The 25,232-nt window shown below is 40.4% G+C and overlaps 1 pseudogene across 1 annotated transcript; it reads right to left on the bottom strand.

The window, feature by feature from the left end:
- Nucleotides 1-221: 221 nt before the first annotated feature.
- On the bottom strand, nt 222-25,071 carry LOC310891604 (nuclear pore complex protein Nup153-like; annotated as a pseudogene). The gene is made up of 9 exons: nt 24,895-25,071; nt 22,180-22,393; nt 19,806-20,054; nt 18,456-18,595; nt 18,251-18,373; nt 16,319-16,414; nt 2,682-3,291; nt 1,085-1,279; nt 222-570 (listed from the first exon to the last, which is right to left on the bottom strand). The product of its transcript is annotated as a nuclear pore complex protein Nup153-like (transcript).
- Nucleotides 25,072-25,232: the final 161 nt, after the last annotated feature.

Raw genomic sequence — 25,232 nt, 5'->3', positions numbered from 1 at the left:
TTTTTGTCTAAACCTAGTGTTGAGATCAAAAAAGGGATTGCTACTAATTTCGTACGTATCAATAACCAGGACAGAAGACATGCTGCATATAGGAATTAAACTTTTTCTAAAGCTCTAGTACATGAACATATCAAATCCCGCAGATTTTTTCTAGTATGGTTTCAGAGGTCTTACTTGATGGACATAAGCGCACAAGTGAAGACAAAAGATACTCTGTTTACCTGAAGTACTGGTTTGGACCCCAAATGAAAAAGCTGGCTTTGCTTGCTCAGGTTCCTTCTCTGATGGTTTAACGAAACTGAAGTTGAACATAGGTTTTGCTGTGCTCTCTTCTTTTGTACGCTCGGACTTCCCAACTGAAAAGATAGGCTGTGTCTTTGACTCTTCAGTGTCAGCTTTCTTTCCAAACACTAACGGAGCAGCAGTAGTGACAGAATCCTGCTTCTCTTCTGTCCTTCCCAAAATAAACTGTGAGGCAGCTGCAGACTCTGCACCTGAACACTCTGAGTGAACACCGAATGTAAATGATGGCAAGGCAGCATTTTGTGGACGCAGTCGCAGTACCAAAACCTGCAGAAATAAGTGAATGTCAAGTCCGTAACCCACGGTGTATCTGCAGTACGTGAAGGTTTGAACTACATTCTAGTCCTGATCTTTCCAGTCAAAACTGTTTAACAAACAACCAACCAAACAGTAAAACAAACAAGAAAACCCCATGCTTCCTCTCTACATAAAACTTTTCACAATTGTGTTTTCTGCCCACCACCTGGCTTTAAAAAGTATACGAACTTCTTTGAAAGATCATGTTTTTAGTCTGAACTCCAAATGAACAACGTGTAGGGCATGTAAAGAACAAGCACGTCATTAATGAAAGCTTTTCTCTAAAAAGGATAAACTTATTCTTGGGGAAAAGTGTGGAAACAGAAGTTATCTAGGCAATATTCCTACAGGAAAAACGAATAATTTTGCCACACCTCAAAGGAAAAAATAATTGTGCTTAACAGGTAAGAAAATAAAAAAAATCAGAGCAAACCAAAAAATAAATCACAGAATATGCATCCTCGTTTTAATCATTAAGTATTACCTCTGAGCTCTGCTTTGGTGCTTGGCTTTGCACTTTCACAGGCTACACACTTCGTGGCCTCTGCTTTGTTTTGAACCAAGCAGGTCTCCCAATCCCAGCTTCCTTCAGGCTTCTTAAATTTGTCTAAATCCAGAAATTCTCCAGAAGGAGCAGAAAATGCAGATGCACTGCTACTGGTCACAGGTGTTGGACCCTCTGTGAGACAAACAAGACAGTTAACCATCCTGTTTGAACATGAACTATAAAATGAGCATTAACTTTTAAATTTGATTTGTCAAATCCCACAGAAATGTTCAAAACTACTCCGCAACTCCCCCCCCCTGCCCCTGAAAAAAATAAAAGCCACCAAAAACCCACAAAGAAACAAAGAAACAAACAAAAAAACCAGAGTGGAACTCAAAGCTTCCAAACAACACACAACTCTGTTCAGCACACAAGCTTCTGCTGCTGTTGACCACAGTGTAACCTCCATAAAGAGGCCTGACAGGTGCCTTTTAAAAAAAAAGGTGCCTTTTAAGAGAGAAGCAGAAGATAACGCTTCAAATTCAAAACCGGAAAGACAAGAATGGCTCTTCCCTTCCACGGCACACGCAGAAAACTTTTATCCTAGTATTACTTGCATCGCTCTTCCTCCTGACAAGTGCAACGTAACCGTGCAATTCACTGCACCATGGTCACAGTAAACCCCTCATTTCCAAAATTCCTCCTTGCAATGGCAAGAGCCTCAGACAAAGATGCCGACTGACCGCTCAGAGGTTGGAAGTCCAAGAGAATCAACTCTGTCTGAAATCCATTATCTTACCTCATGAAATTTCAGTCTTACCGCACAGGATGATTACAAAAGCCCGGTCTAGTCCATCTTAATTTGTTTCTTCCACGATATATTTGCACAGGTGTTTTTCGATGTAATGGCATGTTAAATGACATTTAGAGTCAAAGTTAGAATTAGAATCGTATTTTAAAAACAATACAACCACGCTCAAAATCAATTACGGTCACACACAATGGGAAACAACCCAGTACTGCCCTGAAGAAGTTACCCAGCGGGTCACTCGCTTTCTTGAAGCCTACCACTGACCTTCATAGGCATCTCTCTGCTTTAGCTTAAGACTAGTTAAGACTACACTGTCTTGAAATCTGGCTTCACATCTCCCCTCAATTACATACAAACGGTGAGTAGAGGCATTTTGGACACATTCTGTAATTTTTTTTACTTATTTTTTGAAAGAGAAAAACGCAGTCATTTTTAACTCTTTCTATGGAGTTGTTATTTTCGCCAGTGAAAAATCACTATGTTGTTTTTAAATTAAGTCACCCACTTCAGCCATCTTCCCTCACCAGCTGCAAAGCCGGGGGTATCTGCATTGATCCAGCTCCGTACTAATACATTTCACAATCAGTTCAATTTATGCGACAGGCTGGAACCTGGGCTGAGACCTCTGAAGTGCCTGTAAACCAATCCTGCAGACAGCCGCTAACCCATCAACCGTACCTGGGAATCGTGTTGCTTAAAATATTCCATATATGCAACGTACTTTTATTCTGTACAAGATTCACAGAGGCTAGGATGGAAACAACAGGAAAAAAAGGACCATACCTGGTTTCTCAGACTGACAGGCTACACATTTGTTATCTTCCGTCTTATTTGGTACAAGGCATATTCCACAGTCCCAAGAGCCTTTGGCCTTCTTAAATTTGTCTCCAAAGCCCAGAGTGGCTGTTGTGTCAGTGCTGCTCGAGGAGGATGTCACTGTCACCGAGCTGTCTGTGACCACTGGTCATGTCAGAGCAGGCATTACTCCCGTTCCAGGTTTTGGTGTCTCACATGCTATACATTTTGTAGCTTCCGGTTTGTTTTGGACAAGACATGTATCACAATCCCACGTTCCAGGTACTGTTTTGAATTTGTCTCCAAAGCCCAGCATCCCTGCTGGGGGCGCTGCTGGCTTTGAGGTGTCGCATTGACTTGAACTTACTGTCTGTTTCATACTCTCAACTGTTGACGCTTTAGTAGCTTGACAAGTTACACATTTGTCCTTCATGTCTTTGTTTTGCAGAAAAGGGTCACATGTATCAGATTGCCAGTACGATGCTTGTTTAGAAGTCTCTTTACCTGCAGAAAAAGTTGTTATTGCAGGCCTAGTATAAACCACTGTGCTTGTTGTAGGTTGCGCAGACGTAGAAGAGCGTGTTTTCAACAATCCAAAGTCTAGGAAGCAAGAAAAAAAAGTCTTCCTGTTAGCGCAGCACCTCACTACATGTAACTAAGTGACTTTACTAGAGGGCAAAAATTTCAACCCAGGTGCCAATGGTTACAACTAGACATTCAGACCGAGCGCAACAGGAAGTCCCCAGAAATCTTATCTAAACGGATGAAATTTCATCTGCTGCACTGGGTCACAACAGAACATTTCGTTAAAGCTTCATTTAACTCTTTGTTTCCAAGCAAGCTTTAAATCAACATTTTCACTGGTCGATACAAGTACAAACAGACAGTAGCTGACTGAAATCTGACAGTCCAACGTGGAATGGAAATAATACAATTTGATTAAGACGCGATGCCCAATCGAATCAAATTTCTAAAGCTCCTCCTTCCGTAGCAGATGACTCAAATCTACTCCAGTAACTGTACAGAAGTTTGTACTCGGAGCAGCAATCCATGCGGTATTTTCCCACAGATGCTGAATATTAATTAAATAATAAAAACTCAAGACAATTGAACAACTGTCTAATTTTCTATAATCTTTTTCAAAATGCATCGGACACAGGACAACTCCTTATTTAAAAGGTGGCAATTTTAACAGGAAAGACAAGCTACTAATACAGAAAGATTAAAGGAAATGCATCTTAAACAGCAGCTCAAGTTGCTTGTAAATCTACCTTGAACATAGTTGTTTTGTGGTTTGTTTGTTGGGTTTTTTTTAGTCAAAAATGAAGTCTTTGAACAATGTGGATTTAGATTCTGCTTCTTTTAAACCGATAAAGAAAGTGAATGTCACTTCACTCAGAGGTCTTTCCTTAAACAAAATGCACAATGTATTTTCTCTCACTTAGCTCTTTCCAACAGAGAAATGTGCTGCCTTCTTAACAAGTATGTAAGTTAGAAGAAGACTTTTGGGAAAAGATCAAATTCAATAAAGCCCTTTTTCTTAAAAGATATCTTTTCCACAGACACACTTTATGAAACTGTTGAAAACAATTGCAATTGCTTAAAAACAAAATTCAGAAAAGGGTTTTTAACGTAAAACACTCCACTTCTGTTTGCAGTTTAAATTTTAATCCACAGGAGCCATTGTAAGCTAAGGCCCAAAGATTCGCAGCTTTCGCCATGTATTTGGAACTGAAGCTCTTTCCTATTCTTTCTTCACCTGGGCTGAAGGTGGGACAGGAGTGTTGAGTTTTACAAACATTTCCTTTTCAATTCCACAAATTGTATTTACTTAAAATGAAACACCGATTATCTGGCTAATTCTCTTAGTACCTCATTTACAATTACATGCTAACACGTAAAGGAGATGCAACCCATCTGCTTTTCATCTTGCAGTTTTACTTCCAGCAACAAACACCACTTAGAATAGAAGGGGGCAGATGCACCCTAACAAACGCAGCGCTTAATGTAATGCTCTCCTACATTCATATTTATAGCAGATACTCTATTAACCATAAGTCGTGTGTTGGTTTTTTTTTTAATAAAAAATGCTAGCGTATTTTTTGCAGCATCTTTTTAAAAGGAGTTCATTATCTCTCCAGGATTTTTTAGAACGTCTAAGACGCTTCCTTCCTTTAATACGTGGGCAGTGGTGAAGGGACCACCAGCAAAATCTTTGACCTCCTCTTTCTGTGTGTTGATGTTGGTTGAGGTGGTGGTGTCTTTTGAAACAAAAGAAAACAAAAACAGCTTTCACAATGTGACCTAGTTAGAGCAGATTATACTCACTTTTGTTAGAAACAAGAATTTCCAGCTTTCATGCTTCTCACATAAGAATCTTCACAAATTCTACTTACTTTGCAATGCTTTATGATTACAAGCAAAACAAAAAGCAACAAAACAAAACAAAAATTATAAAAGCAGATCTGTCACTGGAAAAATACTGCAGAAGTCCAACACTGCCTGGAATTGCTAGCATGCGCAGACAGGACAGATTGAAGATTTAATAAAGAAAAAAAGGAAAATCAGCACTTCAGATCTGAAGTGCTAAAGTTTCAGTTACCTAGGGTAAGAAAGGGCGTCACTGGAGTACCACTGGGTCCAGAAAGTTCTGCCGATTTTACAACGGGAACACTAAATGTAAACCCAATCTGCTATGAACAAGAGAGGTTTTTCAGATTCTCAAGCCACAGGAACTTCAATCGAATGCACACACAAAACCAAATCTGAAAGCTGCTCTTCACATTTGTAGCACGCATGCTGAATGACAAATTATAAGCCAGAAGCCTACATACTTTTCTCCATCAAGGCAGATTCTGCTTTAGTGTTCTGCAACAGCCTACTAAATGCCTAAGAAAAAAAGTCAAGCTCCTTTATTATTTTACTTACAGAAGACGTAGGTAGCACTTCTGCCTCAGTAGATTTCACAACTGGAGATGAAAACGCAAACTCAGGACTGCTAACAGTACTTGTTGGTTGTATCTGTATTTTCAAAAGAATTAAAGGTTTATATTTAAGAGCAACAACTACCTGAATTCACTACCCAACAGAAGTCCCGCAGTGACGTCGAAAAACCTGATGTTTGAGTTATTTTGCAGATAAAAGTAATAATAAAACACAGGGAAGTTTCCAAGTGGGTATAGGACAGTATCTTCAAAACCAAATTCCAGAAACTGAGAGGAAAAGCTGGAGATGCTACTTAGGTCTAAATGCACGGAAAAGCAAGCCAGGAAGCTGAAGAACGGCAAACTCAGCCCAATGATACTCCAAGAACTTCAGCAAACACCTCAACATGTTAAAGCAGCTGTCTACTTCAAACCGTACAAAAAATATTTCAAGTACTCTGGAACAGATTAATGTTTATTTTATTGCAATAATATGCCAATTATTGCACCCTAGGCTCATTCTATGTGAGGCTTATATGACCACGTTACCTCTAATTTAATAACTTAAATAAAGTTGTGGTTTAACCATTGCAGGCAACTAAGCACCACACAGCCACTCGCTCACTCCCTCCAAGTGTAACAGGGAAAAGAACCGGAAATAAAGAAGTAAAGTTGTTAAATTTGAGGTAGCATTAATGACTCATCGCATGTAATGGCTACCTGGAAAGACAAATGCCATAACCCTGTACATACTCCCCACTCCTTCCCCTTCTTTCCCCCAGCATTTATTGCTGAGCACGATGCTAAATGGTGTGGAATATCCCTTCGGTCCTCTGGGCTCCGCTGTCCTGGCTGAGTGCCCTCCCAGCCTCTTGTGCATCCCCGACCTCCTCGCTGGCAGGGCAGCGTGAGACACAGAAAAGGACTTGTCACTGTGTAAGCACTGCTCAGCAACAGCTAAAACACCAGTGCCTTACCAACACTGTTTTGCTCACAAATCTGCAACACAGCATCATCTACTACGAAGAAAATTAACTCTACCCCTGCCAAAACCACTATAAATAACTTGGCATAAAGTCCACACCCCCCTTCCCCCGCAGACTTCCACAGCATTTGAAGCAGTTATACAATCACGTTAAATGGGAGTTGGCAGGCTCTAAGACTGAGAGAAGCAGAATCAAAACATTTATGCCTTTTTCCCCAAACTGGCATACAACCCCAATTCATTCAGCTGCGTAGAAACTAATATTTGTTAGTTTCATGAGCACCACAGAAAAAGTCAACTCGCAATAAAGCAGTATACTCATTGTAAACATTATTTATAGCATAAAGATTTACCTTGCCCGCCGCCGTCGCTGCTGCATCTGCCATGCCTGCCGCCTCCGTTGAATTTGCCACGCTTGTCGTTGCCGCTGTTGACTTTGCCTTGTCCTTTGTCATCAGCAGATATGGCATGCCCGCCGCCATTATTGGATATGTCAAGCCTGAGGGCACTGTTGAACACGTTATGCCCGACGTCGCCGTTGTATAAATCATGTCCTCCACCTCCTCCTCTGATAGATCTGTCAAGTCCTCCACCTCTGATGGATCTGTCATGCCCTCCACCTCTGATGGATCTGTCATGCCCTCCACCTCTGATGGATTTGCCATGCCCGTCGCAGCTGCTGGAGTTGCCGTGCTCATTGCTGCTGTTGAAACAGCGCTCGGTGACGCTGAGACAGCGCTACTACCAATGAAACTAGAATTGAACTGAGGCAGCGATGCAGCACTGATGGGTAGGGGTATGTTCGGTAGCACTGGTTCCTCCACTTCCTAAAGTTGCAAATTTTAATTTTTCTTATACAAGACATACTACTTTCTCACCCCATCGCACCCAATTTATTAACAAAATTAAATAGAACAAAAATCCATACAAATTAAGAGAAAGCAAGTTTCCAGAAGAAATCCCGATCTCCCCACCTCTGTCTACCACGTCATTTTAATTTATGGCAGGCCTGCTTCCACATTATACTCTATTCAACAACTGTACAGCAAGAACACTGAAAGTTAACTCAAAACCTGTGCAGAACAGAGACGCACAGATCACATTTTTTTTCTTTCTTTTCTATACTTTAGTCATCAAAGCTCTGGAGAAGCATCATCCTTTCTAACTACCCTCGCATGGCTTCAATTAAGAGTACACTCTCAAGACAAGTGAGAAAGTGTTCCTCTTGCAAAATTAGGCGGGATAGCTGCCAAAGTTTCTAAAGTCACTACAGCAGTGAACGTGGAAAAAGGTAATGTTTAAAGAAGCAGGTAGGTTCAACAACCAAACTAAACACAAAAAGCACCAAAGAAAGTCAGACTAGCAGCACTGAAGATTGTGTTCTGGTAAATACAGTCTATACCATGTATCAGGATGCAAATATAAAAATCAGAAAACAGCCTCTTAACAACTTCAATTTTCATCCCTGCCACTTACTTTATTTGATTACTAAGATTGGATGAGTTATGTTTTAAATGGCATAGGAAATCTGACCAAAATTTGTACAGTACTATCATGATCTACTTAGAAATGACTAGGAAGGGATGTAAGTTGGTACTACTGATATTCAGTGCATCCTGTAGCTTACATCTGTTTCACAGTTTTGATTTGAAAAGTTTATGGAACTTTTGATATTTGGACCATTATTTTATTTGCGTTACAGGAATAAACAACAGTGTTTATGATTTCTTTATATTGCATCATCTGGAAGTCCCATTTAATGATTTGAAACTTAAATTAACTTAAATACTTAATATTAACTTAATATTAATTAAATACTTAATGTTAACGTAAATACTTAAATTAACTTACAGGCAGCTTATATAACATCCAATAAAAGAAAAAATAATCTGAATATTCATGGTCATAGTTTTATGGAATAGATTTTTCCTATTAAAATGAGAAAAAAACTCTCTCACAATGAGTTTGGTGAGTATCAAAAACTGAGTCATCGTTAGCAGACATGCAGAATGCTCTCTTCTACTACTCTTTTTCACACTCTTGGCCTGTATCTTTCTGTATGACTTAAATATGAAACCAAAAATTAAGCTTTTTTTTTCTTTTTATACTTGGCACTCGTTTCAAGTATCATTCCTGTAGAAAAACTATACAAACCTTCACCAAAACTTCTCTTCTTAGGACTCATTCATTCAATTGCTAACGAGAAATGTTATAGTTTGAAGAATCTCCAAGGTAAGAGAATTAAAAATTTCAAAATTACATAAGCAAAGTTCAGGTATTCAAACACAGGAAATCAATTGGAGCCTGCTCTGAAACCCACAAGAAAACAAAAACAATGCAAAAATAAAGCGGTATTGTTATAATTTACTATGATGCAATAAAACTGACACACTTAGCTAGTTACTTCAGTAAGCTCAGTGACAGCAATTAATTTAAGAGTCACTTACCTGTTCTTGTACAGCTCTTGATAAATAGTGTATTCCTCTTTCCCTTCTCATTTTGCCACCTCCGCTACTCACTCCTGAAGACAGACCATTGGACGCAGCAGTACTGAATTTGTAGCTGGTCACATTGCTAGCACACGACAGTACAGAAGTTGGGGGAAACAAGAGAAAAAAAAATTACCAGCCAAATTTTTTTTTCAAGATATTAGAGCTGTTATTAGTCCTAGAATTGAAACCTGCTGATCAGAAAAAAACTAAAGCTGTCTCACAAGTTGCTAAACGCTGGTAAATACTTGATGTTCTAAATAGGAAAAACTTTATTAACAGCAGCAATGAAAAGGACATACATAAGTGCACCGTTCACATGGGAACAATGACTAAGCCAGAAGACCTGAAATAGAAGAGCTGATTTAGATTGTTATTTTCCAGTGCTTCCTTTAAATAGGACTGGTTCTCTGATTCTGCGATGCACGTGTATCTTTTGCAGGGATATAAAAGGACAGCTCACAAAAATACAGAAAGAGTGCACATATGCACACATACACATGGGAAACACTGCCAACAGCTCTGATAGAATAGGGACGCCTTAGACTTGTGTGGCAAGGTAATATGGCCTAAGCTTCAGAAGCAGCTCTGGCTTTCATGTGGCCATCAGCAGGAACAGCAGAGGTGTTTGGGTATGCCAACATTCCAGAAGTCTTTTCAGACATGAATACAGATCCCTTTTGTAAGGCATACAAAGGCGTTTTTCTGGTACTTAAAAAAGCCTAGCTCAAAACCAGAAAGATATCCTAATCCAAGAGCAAATGGGGAAAAAATAACCCAAACCAGAAGTGAAATAGGGAATAACTCTAACAAAAGTACTATGGCAAGAAAATGAAGTATGCCTGGAAAAACCGTGACATCAAAGCTTATCTTGCAGCCAATCAGTCAGTCAGTACAGAAGTGCATTAGATCGCACTGGAAGACACCAGGTCAAACTCCCACAATACTGAGGAGGAGAACTGGTCTAAACTTGTCAAATACTTGACAACAGCCTGCTTAGCACTGTAACTGCATAGAGGAAGAAAGATCCCTAAGGCATATGCTCAGACTTTTCTCTAATCCGAACTGTCAATCCATTAGAATTCTGAAAAAAGTCTTACATCAAAATAGATCTTCATTCAGACAACTATCGCTTGCCCATAACAGCCCATATTCCTCTTTCTGTTAACACCTGTGAGCTTCAAGGGGGCAAAGACAATTGTCAGCCTTCAAGCAAGTCTAATCTACAATTGGACTCAGGTTTAAAATATATACACACACACACACACACATAGATATATAGCATTGGTGGGCCAGAGATTTACTGAGTATTCCAACTCAACTGTCCAAAGGGACTCTTGCCAGCAGATCAGTGTGGTGCTCCTGCTCCAGAACATGGCACCCAACAGAGACCAGCATCACAAAAAACACTACCACCACTACCTACTCTACAAACAAAAGGTAGGGCACTGCAATAAACTTTGTGAACGAAATCAAAAGCAGTGTGAGTTTTCTGTATCTCCTTCCTAAATGGAGAAGTAGAAAGGAGTTCTAACAGAGACAATTTAGAACAGTTTGAAAAAAACATAATTACAACCCAGCACCTGATTGCACCTGTACCAGAACCTTAAAGCCAGTCGCTTCCACCCCTAAAAAGGTGGTTGTTGTGAAGTCCAACTTTTAGATGCCAAAACAAAGTGTTGAGTTCTTTCTGCAAGCCAAAGAATGCCCATGGTCACATAAGAATTGCTTGGCAGATGAGCATAGAGTCAACAAAATTCCCTGCTACTGTTCTTTGAAAAGAGCGACCCCCTAAAAACCGAGTGCAAAGTCCCTTAACTCAAGCATTATTACCCAAAACACCATTTGCCCAGAAGGAAAAGCCATCAATATTATCTGGAGGATAACTCATTTGACCTAAACCAAGAAAGCAGTATAACACAAAGCAGTCTCCTCAAGAAGAAATTCAATTAATTCTGCTGGATTTTTTTTATTTTAGAGATGAGTTAGCATTTGGCCTCAAATGATCCTAAAGAACACATGGTCTTCATGTGAACTCAAAGCAGACAATTAACTTCATCATGAAAGGAGTATTAAAAAAAAGAATAATAAATCATAAATCTTCCTCCATGTTTTTGCTTAAAAAATAAAGAAAAAAACACATCAATAAACATCCTCCTGAACTGTAACTCACTTCCCCTACTTCACCTTCTAAAGAATACTTCAGAAAGAATCATCCCATTAGGACAGAGCTTTCAAACTGCAAGCAATTAAATAGCTAAAACTAATAGCTTTTCCCCTAGGGAACATTAGGAGGGACAAATTATTTTGTTATAAGTAAACTGAGTTATAAACCATGAAATATCTGTCAAAGCAAAATTTGTAACGCTACAGATTTAGTTAAACTACAAAATGAGCCATATTTCCTGTAGAAGGAAAAAATTAGGCCTCCAATAGCAAAGATCCTTTCTGTGGATACAGCATTATAACGTGCCTCGTTTCCCATCTTCGTATCCTACTCAGAAGATAAACTTGGGATAAAAAGTGGTGTATCAGTACTTTTATTCTTGCTCATCTTCCTTCCTTTCATAAAAACAACAATTTTCTCAAAGTTATATTGATCTTCAAACACAATCCAGACTTTGCAGCTCCCTCAAAATACAAAATTTTCATTGGATTTCCCATTCCTTTTACTGAGAACTGTCACCACCTTTCAGGTGCAGACCGTACTGAAAAAGGAGATTTCTTTCTTTCTTCAAGTAAGTTTTAAATTAATAGATGTCATACCTTTCAGATGGTTCTGCTCGCTGTTCTGCAGGCAAAGTCTTCTCTCTCATCCCCTGCAAGTTAAGTTTAGTTCAAGACTTAGCTGAATATGTACAGCATACACAAAGTACCAACAACCACTTCATGTGTTTTTTTTGTGGTTTTTATTTTATTTATTTATTTTTAATTTTATAGCACTGAATACACCTCACCTACTTAACGTTGTTCCATAATTCAGCATTGTGGGTACAGTTCAGTTAAATTTTGGGGCTAAAGTAAGCATCACTGCTTCACTCAGCATTGAGGACAAACTGATAGAACACTAAATCAAATTTGTCAAATCCTCTAACAAAGAAAGTAATTATTTTAAACAAAATGACAAAAATTGTGTGTGTGGGGGGGAGAGTTTTCATCAAAACTTGTGTTTGCCAACCCCGTAAAAGGGACATACTTTTCTGTTTTCTATCATTTATCAACAAACAAGAATAAAAAAAACTCTACCCCCCTAAAAACTAAGCAGTTGCTGCTACATTCATTTTAGAACTTTACCAAATGGAGATTGTGCTGGCTAAACAACACAGAGATTGAAAGAGTTAAAAGCAATAAGCAACCAGTATTACTGTCCACTTTGATTTCCAGCCTAAAAAGCCCATACACTTAACACGTGGTCATTTGTACACTCAGACTGATACTGGAAACACAGGTGTTTTCGCAGAAAGAGATGCCCATTTAATTTTATGGAAAATTTATCAGACTCCATCTACTCCAAAGCAATCAAAACCGATAACTCAGCACATTGTCAGAACTCTCACTTGGAGCACATAGCTCACCTGGAATAGTTTACACAGAACACGAGCATGTTTCATCAGTGACAGCTTTGTGTACATGAGAATATAAAAGGAAAACATTTCTGTCTTTTAATATTCTTTCACTGAGAACAGGATGACTCAATAGCACATCATGACATCGTGAAAACAACCACAAGACACTGAGTGTTTCAAAAACAGAATTAAATCCATAAAAGCTCAATCTATTTCACAATGGTTCCCACTGCCTTAAAGCTCGCCTCAAACATACTATCAGTACTTTTTGCAAAGATAGGATAACAATTGGTTTGAGAAACATTCCAAGACTGGAAAAAAAAAACAGGCACATAAGGACTCAAAAATGTACTCACTTGGTACTTTGTGTCTACTCTCTGGCAAATTTTGCTGGACTGAGTAGTTGAAGTCGGTGATGGTTCAGAATACCGCGTATAACGCATCGGTTGACGGTTTACCATTGGTGTCACAAGTCTCTTAACAGGTGGAGGCTGGAATGCATTCTGGGATTCCAGCTTTGAAAGGGAAACAGCAATCAATTTATCCTTACGTCCACCCAAATTAATTCCAATATTTATTGATGAAAACAAATTACAGAACTATAAACCTCCCCCCATCGGTCTTGGCACTCAGTGAATACGATTTGAAAATTCTGAAGACCGTTCAACTTGTAGAGGGAAATCACCAGAAAACCAGTAACGAAATCCATAAAGCTATATATAAGTAGCCAAAGTCTGACTGAATTCCATTTCAAAATTTGGCAGTTAGCTTCATAGACAAAATAATTCATGCTACCATAATTAAAATAACCCATGTTCCTAGAATATGCTCCTATCTTTTCCTCTGCCCACACTGTGATTTTTTTTTTTTCAGTAGCTTAATTCATTAATTTAACATTCGAAGTGTTAAGCAACTAATTATACAGGCTTCTGGGCTTCACATTCCCTACATTTTCCCTCTTCAAAGTTACACAAACAATAGAACACACTCAAAAAAACCAACTTGTCAGTCTTACAATAATCTCATTCATTAAAATATGATCCAATGCTTTACATGTGCATTAGATGCACTTCAAGTAGTGGGTTTGACTTCCCTTTTCAAAGCATTTTCACAGACCAGAGTTAATTTTTAACACAGACCACTGCGTGTTCTGCAAAACTGACTTAACTGAACTGTCAGACAGAAAACAAACCCTAAAGGCTACAAGATTTACCGATGGCTCCGCCTGCGGTCTTAAGGATCAGAAAATACAGTCTTAGGAAGCATGCTATTGTTCAAATCAATACCAACAGGAAATTGTTTACGCTGCAGCTTTAATTTCACAGTATCTCCCAGCTCTTAGTAATAGGATTCACACTCTCTCTAAAGTATACAAAAATACATCTTTCTAAAAAATATTACATTCAGTTTGAAACCTTGAATAAGACATGTTTTATGTAAGTTCACAAATCTACTTCGAGTGAACGACGGTTCATTGCTGGTTTTAAAGGTAAAAAAGAAAAATATTAATTCCCCCAGTTAGGCATTCAATACACCAAGAGCTATTCTGCCTGGTACAGTTCCTTGAAATAAGAAAAATACCACATCACTGCTACCCACTGCAGAAGTTTAGCCTGAGTGCACAAGTGTTCCGTCAACCGCATGTTCACTTTAGCAGGAAAACAAACGATCATCTCCTCAGCAAATAATTGCTTCTCATCGCGGGCTACCCTTCTCCCGCCACCATTATGAATTCTAGTATTATGAATAGACAATCTATCTCCTTTCACCCACTGACAGCTGCGTGCAACATTCATTTAGTGGCTGACAATTTCAGGCTCTCTGTTGCAAATCTGGCAGATCTTTCTTAATGCCTTATCACAGGTATATTGCTATAATATAACTGAGAATTCACACCAGATTTGGTTTTAGTTATTTGGATAATATTTATGATATACTTCACTTCTCCATGCCCTTGTAATTTGGCAGATGGTGAAAAGATGGTCCAGGAAATCTGAGATGTTTGTAAACTCTGAAGTGATTGTAAACTTAATTATACATCCATCCAATCAAGGAATTAGCACAGAAACTTCTTGAGACACTGTCCCTTTGCTCATTAGAACAGAAGATGAAAAGTTTGCACATCTTGTTATTTCCTTCAGTCACCTGATCTTCAAGTGGTCATTTAAGGGTTTTGCAATTTAATAAGCCCAAGGATACCCCTACCTAAAGTCGTCAAAAAAAGATGACTAGTTTTCATTTTTTAAAGAAAATGAAAGGAAATCATGCTTTACCACAGCATTATCACCAGTTCTGTGCTACCTCCAAATAGGAATTTAGGAGCGTTAAGATTTATAGCGTCGAAAAAGAAAAAGAAAAAAAAAACCTCTACCCCCCTAAAAACTAAGCAGTTGCTGCTACATTCATTTTAGAACTTTACCAAATGGAGATTGTGCTGGCTAAACAATACAGAGATTGAAAGAGTTAAAAGCAATAAGCAACCAGTATTACTGTCCACTTTGATTTCCAGCCTAAGAAGCCCATACACTTAACAAGTGGTCATTTGTACACTCAGACTGATACTGGAAACACAGATGTTTTCGCAGAAAGAGATGCCCATTTAATTTTATGGAAAATTTATCAGACTCCAACGATGGTTCATCGCTGGTTTTAAAGGTAAAAATGAAAAATATTAATTCCCCCAGTTAGGCATTTAATACACCAAGAGCTATTGTGCCTGGTACAGTTTTGCAGTTTAATGATACCCCTAACTAAAGTCATCAAAAAAAGATGACTAGTTTTCATTTTTTAAAGAAAATGAAAGGAAATCATGCTTTACCACAGCATTCTCACCAGTTCTGTGCTACCTCCAAATAGGAATTTAGGAGCGTAAGATTTATAGCGTCGGAAATTAACAATTTTCCTCCTCTTTACTTTGAATGGTGATAAAAAGCACAAAAACTAGTTTTCTGTGCCCGAATGAACACGGAAGTCTGTACAAAGTCTATATGACCACTCAATCAGTATTTTTCTATTTGTGATCATTTCTTCAAGAGAAAACTTGCCTCAAGAGGAATTTTAATATGCAGCTTCACCCCAAGTTGGGGGACAAGATAAAACGACTTGGTGTGTTCTAGAGTTGTTGCTCTCAACTTACAAAGATAACATAATTCTTAACCTGAGTAATCTTCACAACCCATCATCTATTGTGGATACATGCCAATATTAACTTGATTTGATGTCTATGTTGTCACTGAGGTTTGAGAAAATTTTTCTAATAGTGATAAAGCATTGAAAAAGTTATCTACCTCAGCTTAAGACATTATTGGTTCTTACCTTTCTTCGTTTGGACTGGAAGTCAGTAATATCCGGTTTATCTATGTCCGGAGGCTAAGGGAAAAAACAAAGCATAAATATTAGAGGGCATTTTTTTTTTTCCTGAGAGAGAGGGTTCCCTGCAACAAAAATGTGGGGGTTCATGGTCAACTTACACAACACAGCGGCAAAACAGATGCCATTCTTTTAGCATCCTGTTGAAAAAACAGCGCAATAAATTAAACCGGCCACAACGTAAGGAAGAATAGTTTTATCTTTATGCTTTGATGGCACATTTACTAAGTTTTATAAACACATGAAGCAAAAACAGATTAAAAGAAGTGCTATTTACCAACAAAGGGCTTGACAGCTTCTCCATTGCCTCCAAGATGCGCCGTGCTGAGGTACTTAACGTAGCGCGGGACCGCACAGTTTCTTGTCTAGCTTTCGCTCTCCTTTGTGCCTGAAAAATTAGCATTTTAAGTGTTACAATGGTCAATTCTGAGCTAAAGAGGCATGTATTTTACGTCCCAAGGCTACACTGATGATACAATCAATATATTCTGATGACAGAGAAACATGCAGTCACTGGGAGTTTAAGCCATAAAGAAGAGAATACATTCGGAGTTTAATGAAGTTTACCCTGGGCCTCAGTGCATCTTGCACGTGCTTGTTGCACGAGCAATAAAAGAACTCCGTACTTGTAAAAGGTCAAGACAGATGATGCTAGGACTGCTAAGGCCTCCGAAGCAGTAATCAGGGAAACAGAACTCAAGAAAAGGCTTGTGGTACAGAAAGCATTTTCAGTAACAACACAGACCTCAGAGTTTCACGATGGTCTAAGTGTACCATCTTAAAATCAGTGTATACAATCATAACCAGGAACTAGTTTTACTTCTCTCTTGCTTCCTCCCTTCCCCCAAGATTAAAGTTGGCTGCAAATCTTTGTCTTAAAAGATAAAGATCTGATTTAAACTGTAACAGATCTAAACATTACACTGAAAAAGTAAACTGTTTATTTGCACCACCCAACTTCAAATATCAGTCGAAAACTTCCTTTGGTGTGACTTTTTTTCTTCCCAGGTTAAACCCCTCATATAACCACACTGTGCTTATCACACGATGTGAAGACAGGAAGCAGACCACGCAGCATGTAAAAACACAAGTGAGACTCACAGAACCACAGAATGGTTAAGGTTGGAAGTGACCTCTAGAGATCGCCTGGTCTACCCCCCCGCTCAAGCAGGGCCACCCCGAGCAGGTTGCCCAGGACCATGTCAAGTCAGCTCTTGAAGACCTCCAAAGAGGGAGACTCCACAGCCTCTCCGGGCAACCTGTGCCAGGGCTCCATCAGCCGCACAGTGCAAAAGCATTTCCTGATGCTCAGACAGAGCCTCACGTTTCAGTTTGTGCCTGTTGCCTCTTGACCTGGCACTGGGCACCGCTGAAAACACAATGGCTCTCTATGCTCTTTGCACCATCCATTCAGGTATTTATATACACCAATAAGATCCCCCCTGAACCTCCTCTCCTCCATACTAAACAGGCCCAGCAGTCCCTGCCTCTCCTCAGAGGAGAGGTGCTCCCAGTCCCTTGATCTTCTTGGTGGCCCTTCGCTGGACTCTCTAGTACCTTGCTGTCATTCACAGCAAGCAGCAAGAAGCAAGCTACTCTCTCCTTTAAAAGCCTAGTATTTTGGTTCCTCTTTTTACCATAATGCAGTAATATTGTAAAAAACAAAAATAGCCGACCAAAGAGGGTTCCCAGCTTTGCACCACAAGGTTTCAAGGTTTCCCGTAAGTGAGGTACTTGTACTGCCCTTTTTCCGTTGCACAAATGGACTGTCAGAACAGAGCCAGCAAACCCGCGTTTTCATTTTCTTCAAATTCCTTTTGATTTATCGATAAAAGTCACTTTCATTTAAATACATTCCTACCAAACCTGACTTGACTTTCCTTTTCGATTCAGCTCTAGCTAATCAGAGTTGTCAGCAGTTTTTATTTGCTATTTCCAAGAACACTTGGGGGCAAATAACTCTCTCCAAGAACTATATGAATCGTTCAAAACAGAAAGCATGTTACTGCTTATCTTGAGACTGCATTTAGTCCTGCATGCCTCTGTGTACCAGAAGAACAAAGGATCAGCAAAGTTGATTTTAGATATTTTCAAAGACTGCAGGTTTATACAACATATCCATAGCATGAATGTAGGCATGCTTGGAAAAGAAGATCCACAGATAAATATTAGCCAGGTTTGACTACTACATTTGACTACTAATACTACACTACTTTTGTCATACCCGATAAGGTTCCGTTCTTCGCTGCCTTGATCTTACAGCTGCACCACCATAGGCCGTCTTTCCGGGGTAAAATGGAGAAAACCCAAGCTGGTTTTGCTTAAAAACAGATGTGCTTCCACGTGCCTACGGAAACACAGTACGATAGGTGGATAGAAAAACAGGTACACATTCAAACTGATTAAAAGAAATACTGTGCAGTACTTACAGGACACAGTCCTCCAAAAGCAGATAAACCGAATGCGGGTTTCTTAGAGCTAGCTGCAGAATGCTGCGAGAGGGAATGAGTTCTTTCAGCTCCTGCGGGCAAGAGCAGTGATGATGAAGTATTTTTTAAAACTGCAACATCTGCCAAAATGACGTATGCTAGATGTAAATGCCTCTCGTACATACAGAACTTTAACAATAAAGATCACACTAATTCAAGTTCTTCAATACAGAAAAATAAGCATGACTTCAGCTTCCTTAAATAGATCAACTTCACGTACAGACTGAAAACCAAGTATCACCTACAAACTTGAAAACTGTTCACAGAGCTGCAAGTAGTTTTCAGCAATCTTACCAAGTTAATACTGTGCTTCCAATGCAGATATTTTTTTCCTTCAGGCTAAGATAAAAGAGGACCGCATAAACATCAGTGCATTTGTACGGACAAAGCTTTTTTCTGTGTTGGTAAAAGGCTGGAGGCCAGCACAGATCATAATCGCACAGGTTTTAAACCTGGAAGATTCCCCAAAGGCTGCTCTAAGAGTTAACGATCTTCTGCCCATGTATGTTTTACGAAGACACACCAGAAAGTTCTAGTGCACTCAGGTTATATTGCTAAAGCCCAGCAACTCTACTCTACTACTCAGCTGTACAAAAGTTCTCTGGAAAACCTGCTGAGCACACGTCAGTCCCTGTCTATATGGGGGACTAGAAAAAGCTGCAAACCTGCTGTTCGCCCTTTCAGCGAGAAGACCTACGTACCAACCTACATCGACACGATGCTTATTTTTTATTTTAAAATGGTGTGCTTTCCTCAATGAATTTGGCAAAAGACATGAAAAGTATTGACAGCTGAAGCCTTCTACCAAGAAAGGTCAAAAAACAGCCTATAGCTTATGTCAGAGTAGTTTCTTTATCTTCTCTTGCTGAAACACAGGAAAACATCTCGTGTTCCTATTTGTCACCTGCACTTATTCACATTTAACCAGCTGTCTGTTAGATATTCTGAGTCACTCTTCCTTCTAGACAATCAGCCTAGTTGTCAAGCTACGGCAAGTCAGCCTGATTTCCTACCGTCCCAGTTCAAAATTTACATATAACCTAGCTGAACGTGTATATTTCAGCATTGACTCTTTCTAACATCAGGGTATCATAAACGTATTCCAAAGCACGCTTCTATTAAAAAGGTGATAGGATTATATACTTCTAAAACACTAAAAATTCAATTTAATTCTCGCATCCAAAGTTGACATTCACCTATTTTATTTACTAAGGTGATGTGGAATATTAAAGAACGCAAGGTACTTCACATTAAAAAAAAAGTCAATTAAACAGAGAACACAAAAATCACCTTCATCAGATGCTCTAGAGGAGGAATCACTGGTTGTTGAGATGTTATCATCGTCTTGTTGAGAGGTAGAATCTTCTATTTCTTTTATGAAGGACAGCCTAGGACTGCCAATGCCAAATATAGAAGATGTCGAGGGCTGACAAGGTGGGACAGGAGAATCCAGCATGGTATAATTCAGACGGCTCCGATGAAGAGAGGGCCTTGTTAACACAACTGGGAAGTTCAGTGCTGATCTACTTGTGGATGGTTCTAGACAAGAACAGGGAGATAATTAGCTTTGCTATAGACAAGCTCACAGAAGCCAAAACCTGTTTCCTATCGACAGCCATGCTATTGCCAAGTTCTAAGCGCAAAAAGAGAGAAGCCAAATTTAACTTCTTCCTCACCCAGATACGGTTGCATCTAACTGTCTGGCTACAACAACAACACTGCTTGCGATACACAGTATTAATGTTGCATCCAGAAGTAGTTAACTATGAGGTTTTACAACACCACATTCTGACCCCGTGCTCAAATGCTCTAACGCTGACTTGGCCGTTCACTAAATCAAACATATATACTCCTTCTCCCATGTACAGCTTGCAATAAGCTTTACAAAATTTGAGATTACACGGTAAATTACAGATAACACTGCAGCTTCCATAATATTGGAACAAAGGTTACATTAATCTGAATACACAACATGAAAATGAACGTTTGCAGTACTTTTTTCCCAAGTTCTTCCATATCAGCTCACGTTAGAGGCAAAACATCATCTCCTACCCATTAACTATTGGGATTTTGACCCAAGGGACAAGGATGTTGACCCAAGTAACCAGACGAGCATTTTTCCCTCTTGAAGCAAAGGGTCTGCAAACAATGCCAGTGGCCTGGAATAGGTGGCCTTGAAGTCTATCTTGCTAAATGAATGGAACTATTCATGGGTATTTTGCCTGATGAAAGCCTACTGTCTCTCCCAGGAATCTGGGCAATTCAAATGACTTTGAGCCACTATCCTCTTGATACTTGAACTGAAGCTTAAACTAGTTAGTTCAATCTTCATAACCACTGCAGTACCACTAATTAGCTCTCCAAACCATGAGCAGATTTTTAGGACAGCACCGTTTGAGATACAGAAAGTTCTTCAGGCGGAAGGCCACCCAATATAGGCTCCAGCACACTGATACCTCAGAACTGAAGAAACACATTGGTTTCAAAATGTAGTAATAATTAAAAAAAAAAATCTTATTCTTAAGCATAGTAAGCGACACCCACGGACAGCAACATAAGCTGCAAAAGGTTCCAGGGTGTCCACCTGCTCCTGATCTCCTGGAGTTAGCAAGCTTGCAGTGCAGCTGTTCTTACTGAAAGCTCCTTTCACGCAGTTACATAGGAAAGCCAACATGTGTTCCTCAGTCACGAAGACCTTCTCTATTCTTTTCTCCAAACTCATTCCCAAGCTACAGCTACACAGAAAGCCATCAATCTCCTTGTTTACAATTAGATGAGATTGGAGGCAAAGATATTTCCTCCTTATTTTTTGATTCTGCCAACAACAGAAGCAACTGACTTTCCACATTATCTATGGTTACCTACGCACGCTCAGACAAAACTTCTTCACTTATTAAAAGCTGACTTCCCCAAAACAGCTAATTTAAGAGAAACTCAAATAAGAATAGATGCAAATTTATACAACAGGACTACAGGAACAGTGAGAGGCACTGGATATAAGACAAATTAATCTTTCATGAGGTAAAGGAGTTGCAAACCTCGTTGCCAACGGTCCAAATACCTTCTCAAAGACACCCCCTCCCCCCGCGTAGACCTTAAAGTTATTGAATATTTTAAGGATAATAATCTCATAAACCACATCCGTGCACAAGTTCCCCAGTTCACCATCAAGTTAACGAGGAACTTTACTAAATTGATCAAAGCCCAAAACAAAAAAAAAAACAAAACAAAACAAACAAAGTCGGGACACGAGACGGAATTTTCCTCTGCCATTCTAGCATCTAGTCTTTTGTTTCGAAGACTGCAAAACAAATTAATTTTTTTAATTGCCTTAGGCAATTAGACAGATTTTCATTCCATATCTTTTAAAAGATGGAAAATGCAACCCAGCACACTTGCAAATGACTTATTTTCAGCATTTAGCACCTGGCTAATAGAGTACCTAAAGTTAACTGATGCCTTCCAAGAGCATAAGATGTATGCTTCGTAACTGTGTATACAGTTTAAAGCTAAGACGGTTTCACAAACAGTTGTTTTGACTTTTTTTGGGTTTTTTTCATTCTGTCAAAACCCTCATTCCAATTTCCTTTTGAAATTCAGATTCAAAACTAGAAATCTGTGAATAAATACAGATGGCCAGAATTCCAAATGATTTTTCACATACCTCGTCTACTAATTCCTGCTGGTTCAGGCGTGAAACTCTCATCGATTATGGTATCTTCATCTGAATAATCGTGATGATAGTTTACCGGAGTCTCCTCCTGGTTTGCAGATTCATTTCTGTCTACACACTCCTCCTCACGCTTATTGAAATACTTCTGCAGCCAGGCCGGTACAATATTTTTCACCGTTTCTGTCATTCTGCTAATTATTCCCTGCTTGAAAGAAAAAACACTTGTTTAATTACAGAAACACAGTCAACAGCATATGCTGGGATACCACCTTCCACGGACCTTGAAGACAGATATTATACAGCAAATATTCAGAAGATGACGACGAGGTTGGTCCCTGGCATAGGATCGCTACACTTCTGGTAAACCTAAAATTCACCTAAGATTGATTTACAACTACCTATCACTTTCTGCACTTCCAAGTGACCTTGGCAAGGTTCAAAGTTTTGAAACCTCTGCCAAAATTCATCAGCAGGTCGTCAATCTGCAAGGCTATCAGGAAACTCTACGCCTGAACAGCTCCTGACCTACAGACTTGTTCCAGGACTCTTCCTCTTCGCACCCTCCCGTGAAAACCAACTAAACCAGAAGTTCAGCAATTATCTACTGCGACAGTCAGGACCATACTACCCATTAAAATCAGTGAATCTAAATATTTTCAATTTTAGTAATGCTGAATTGCAGTGACTATACGCACAAAAACCAGTTCTGCTCTCAACAGTCAGGCTAACCCAGAAGATGTCCTGGAAGAAACACAGCTATAGCTATAGCACCAGCACCTCCTCTTGCAAGAGCCTTCTAAAGCTGTTGCTGTATTTTGTAGAAGACTGACTCTGCGGCATACATCGGGTACGATCGGAGAATTCCCACCTGACCGAAAGCCCCAGGAACTACGGTTAAATAAAAGATACATTAATATAAATGAATATAATTAATAATAAAAATTAATAATAAAAATTAATATCCAGAAAGCTGACAATCATGAGCTAGGCATCCTGCTAATCATCCCTCCTGCAGGCAGGGGGAAAAAAAAAAGGTAAATTAGATCCAGGACTAGTTCCCAGGAACTTTGAAGCTGCTAACTATACTGCCTACAGTGCCCAGGCACCTTCAGAGCTTAATGGTAAGAGACAGAGGGTTTCGTGGGCTGTAATTACGATCACAAGCACACAAAACACATCTATTTAAGTATTTCTAAGAATCGACTTATCGACTAAAGTTGTAGGGGGAAGGATGAGAAAAACAGCGGGGTAGGGATCAGAACCAGAGGTATAACCTCACAAAATCGCATCGGTCGCTTTCGTGCCTCCCCAACTGCATCACTGAGAGACAATTAACATTAAGCCACAGAACCTTCTGCAGAGTGGACATGATATTGAAGATAAACTGAAATTAATTGACAAATGCTCTAAGCAAGCTATCTGCTCAAAGCTCGTCCTTTTACGTTATGAACATTTGCACGATTCGTCTGGTTACAAAGCTAACTGCTATAATAAATGCACACATGTAACATCTATCAGTTTGTCTATTTATCAAATCATTAAAATTCTTCCCCGATAAGTTACTGTTAATTTGATCTGCGCTGGATGTGCAGCAGCCATTCTCTGTGCAGAATCCCCCAGATATCCCCACGCACGTGTTTGCTCTGGCACACTCTTTAAATAAACCTACTGGAAAACACGCAGAGATAACAGACAATGGAAAAGTTAGAAAACCATCTCCACTGATTATTTTCAATCCACGTGTAAGGTTTATCAGTTAGCTACACAGTGTCGGCACACGCAAGCTATGGCACTTTCAACATTAATGCACTGTTCAAGCCAGAGGTTTCAACGGTTGCTCTGTAAGCGTGGGGAATGTTTGCATTGCCCTTCCAGGCCAGCTTTAGATGGACAAGATTGATTGTCAATATGTGGTATAAGGGACTTGGCATTTCTGCAAGTGATAAAAACCTAATTGAGCAGCTATCCATGCGTAGCGCTCCCTTGGTTTTGCATATGATAATCAGTCCCCTCAGCTACGTTGCTCATTTAATAGCGGAGAGGTTTTGGCTGAACAAACATGTGCAGAGGGCATCTCCAGAGCATCTCTCTGGGCGTCCTGACATTTCTTAGCAAAGAGCTGCTGGGAGGGATCTCGGCGCGTCCCCCCTCCAGCACGGGGATTTTCACACCCCGAATTGACGGACCGCTTTCACCATCAACCTGCTGTACCCTACAGCACAAACGAGAAGCAAAGCCTGGCAGGTAACGTTCAGAGAATTGATGATGGGCTGAGGAGGGGTGCAGGGAGCGGGGAAAGCCCTGGGGGTGGCACTGGGGGTCCTGAGGGCAGCGGGCTGGGGGTGAAGGGGAGGGGGAGGAGGGGGGTAATGGGCTGGGTAGAGGGGTAAGGGGGTAAGTAAGGGGCTGAGGGGGTAACTGAGGGGGTTAGGAAGGGGCTGAGGGGGTAACTGAGGGGGTTAGGAAGGGGCTGAGGGGGTAACTAAGGGGGTAACTAAACGGTTGAGGGGGTAACTAAGGGGGTAACTAAGCCGTTGAGGGGGTAACTAAGGGGGTAACTAAGCGGTCGAGGGGGTAACTAAGGGGGTAAGGAGGTGGGTAGGGGGTAACTAAGGGGATAAAGGGGCGGGTAAGGTAAGGGGGTAAGTAAGGGGGTAACTGGTGGGCTGAGGGGGAAGGGCCCGCTGTGGGGGGGCCGCTCCTCACCCGCTTGCTCCTGGCACAGGGGGGCTTCGCGGCGCCCAAACGGTGGCGCCGCCTCTTCACCTTGCCGCCGGCCGCTCCTCCTCCTCCTCCTCCTCCTCCTGCTCCTCCTCCTCCTGATCGGGCTCCTGGGCTGCCGCCCGGCGCCCCGCCGCCACCGGCCCTGCCACCGCCGGCCATGCCGCTGCCGGTCGCGCCGCTACCGGTCGCGCCGCCCGAGGCCATACCGCCCCCCCCCCGCGTTCGGTGCCGTCACGGGGCCCCCCCGCCCCCCGCCGCCACGCGCCGCGGGGCCTGCCCTGCCCCTCGTGGGAATAAAAATGTTGTTTTTGCAGAGTTAC

This window comes from Anser anser (assembly GCF_964211835.1).
Source record: "Anser anser genome assembly, contig: HAP1_SCAFFOLD_172, whole genome shotgun sequence".
NCBI lineage: Eukaryota > Metazoa > Chordata > Aves > Anseriformes > Anatidae > Anser > Anser anser.
This window is presented reverse-complemented; position numbering and strand designations above follow the sequence as displayed.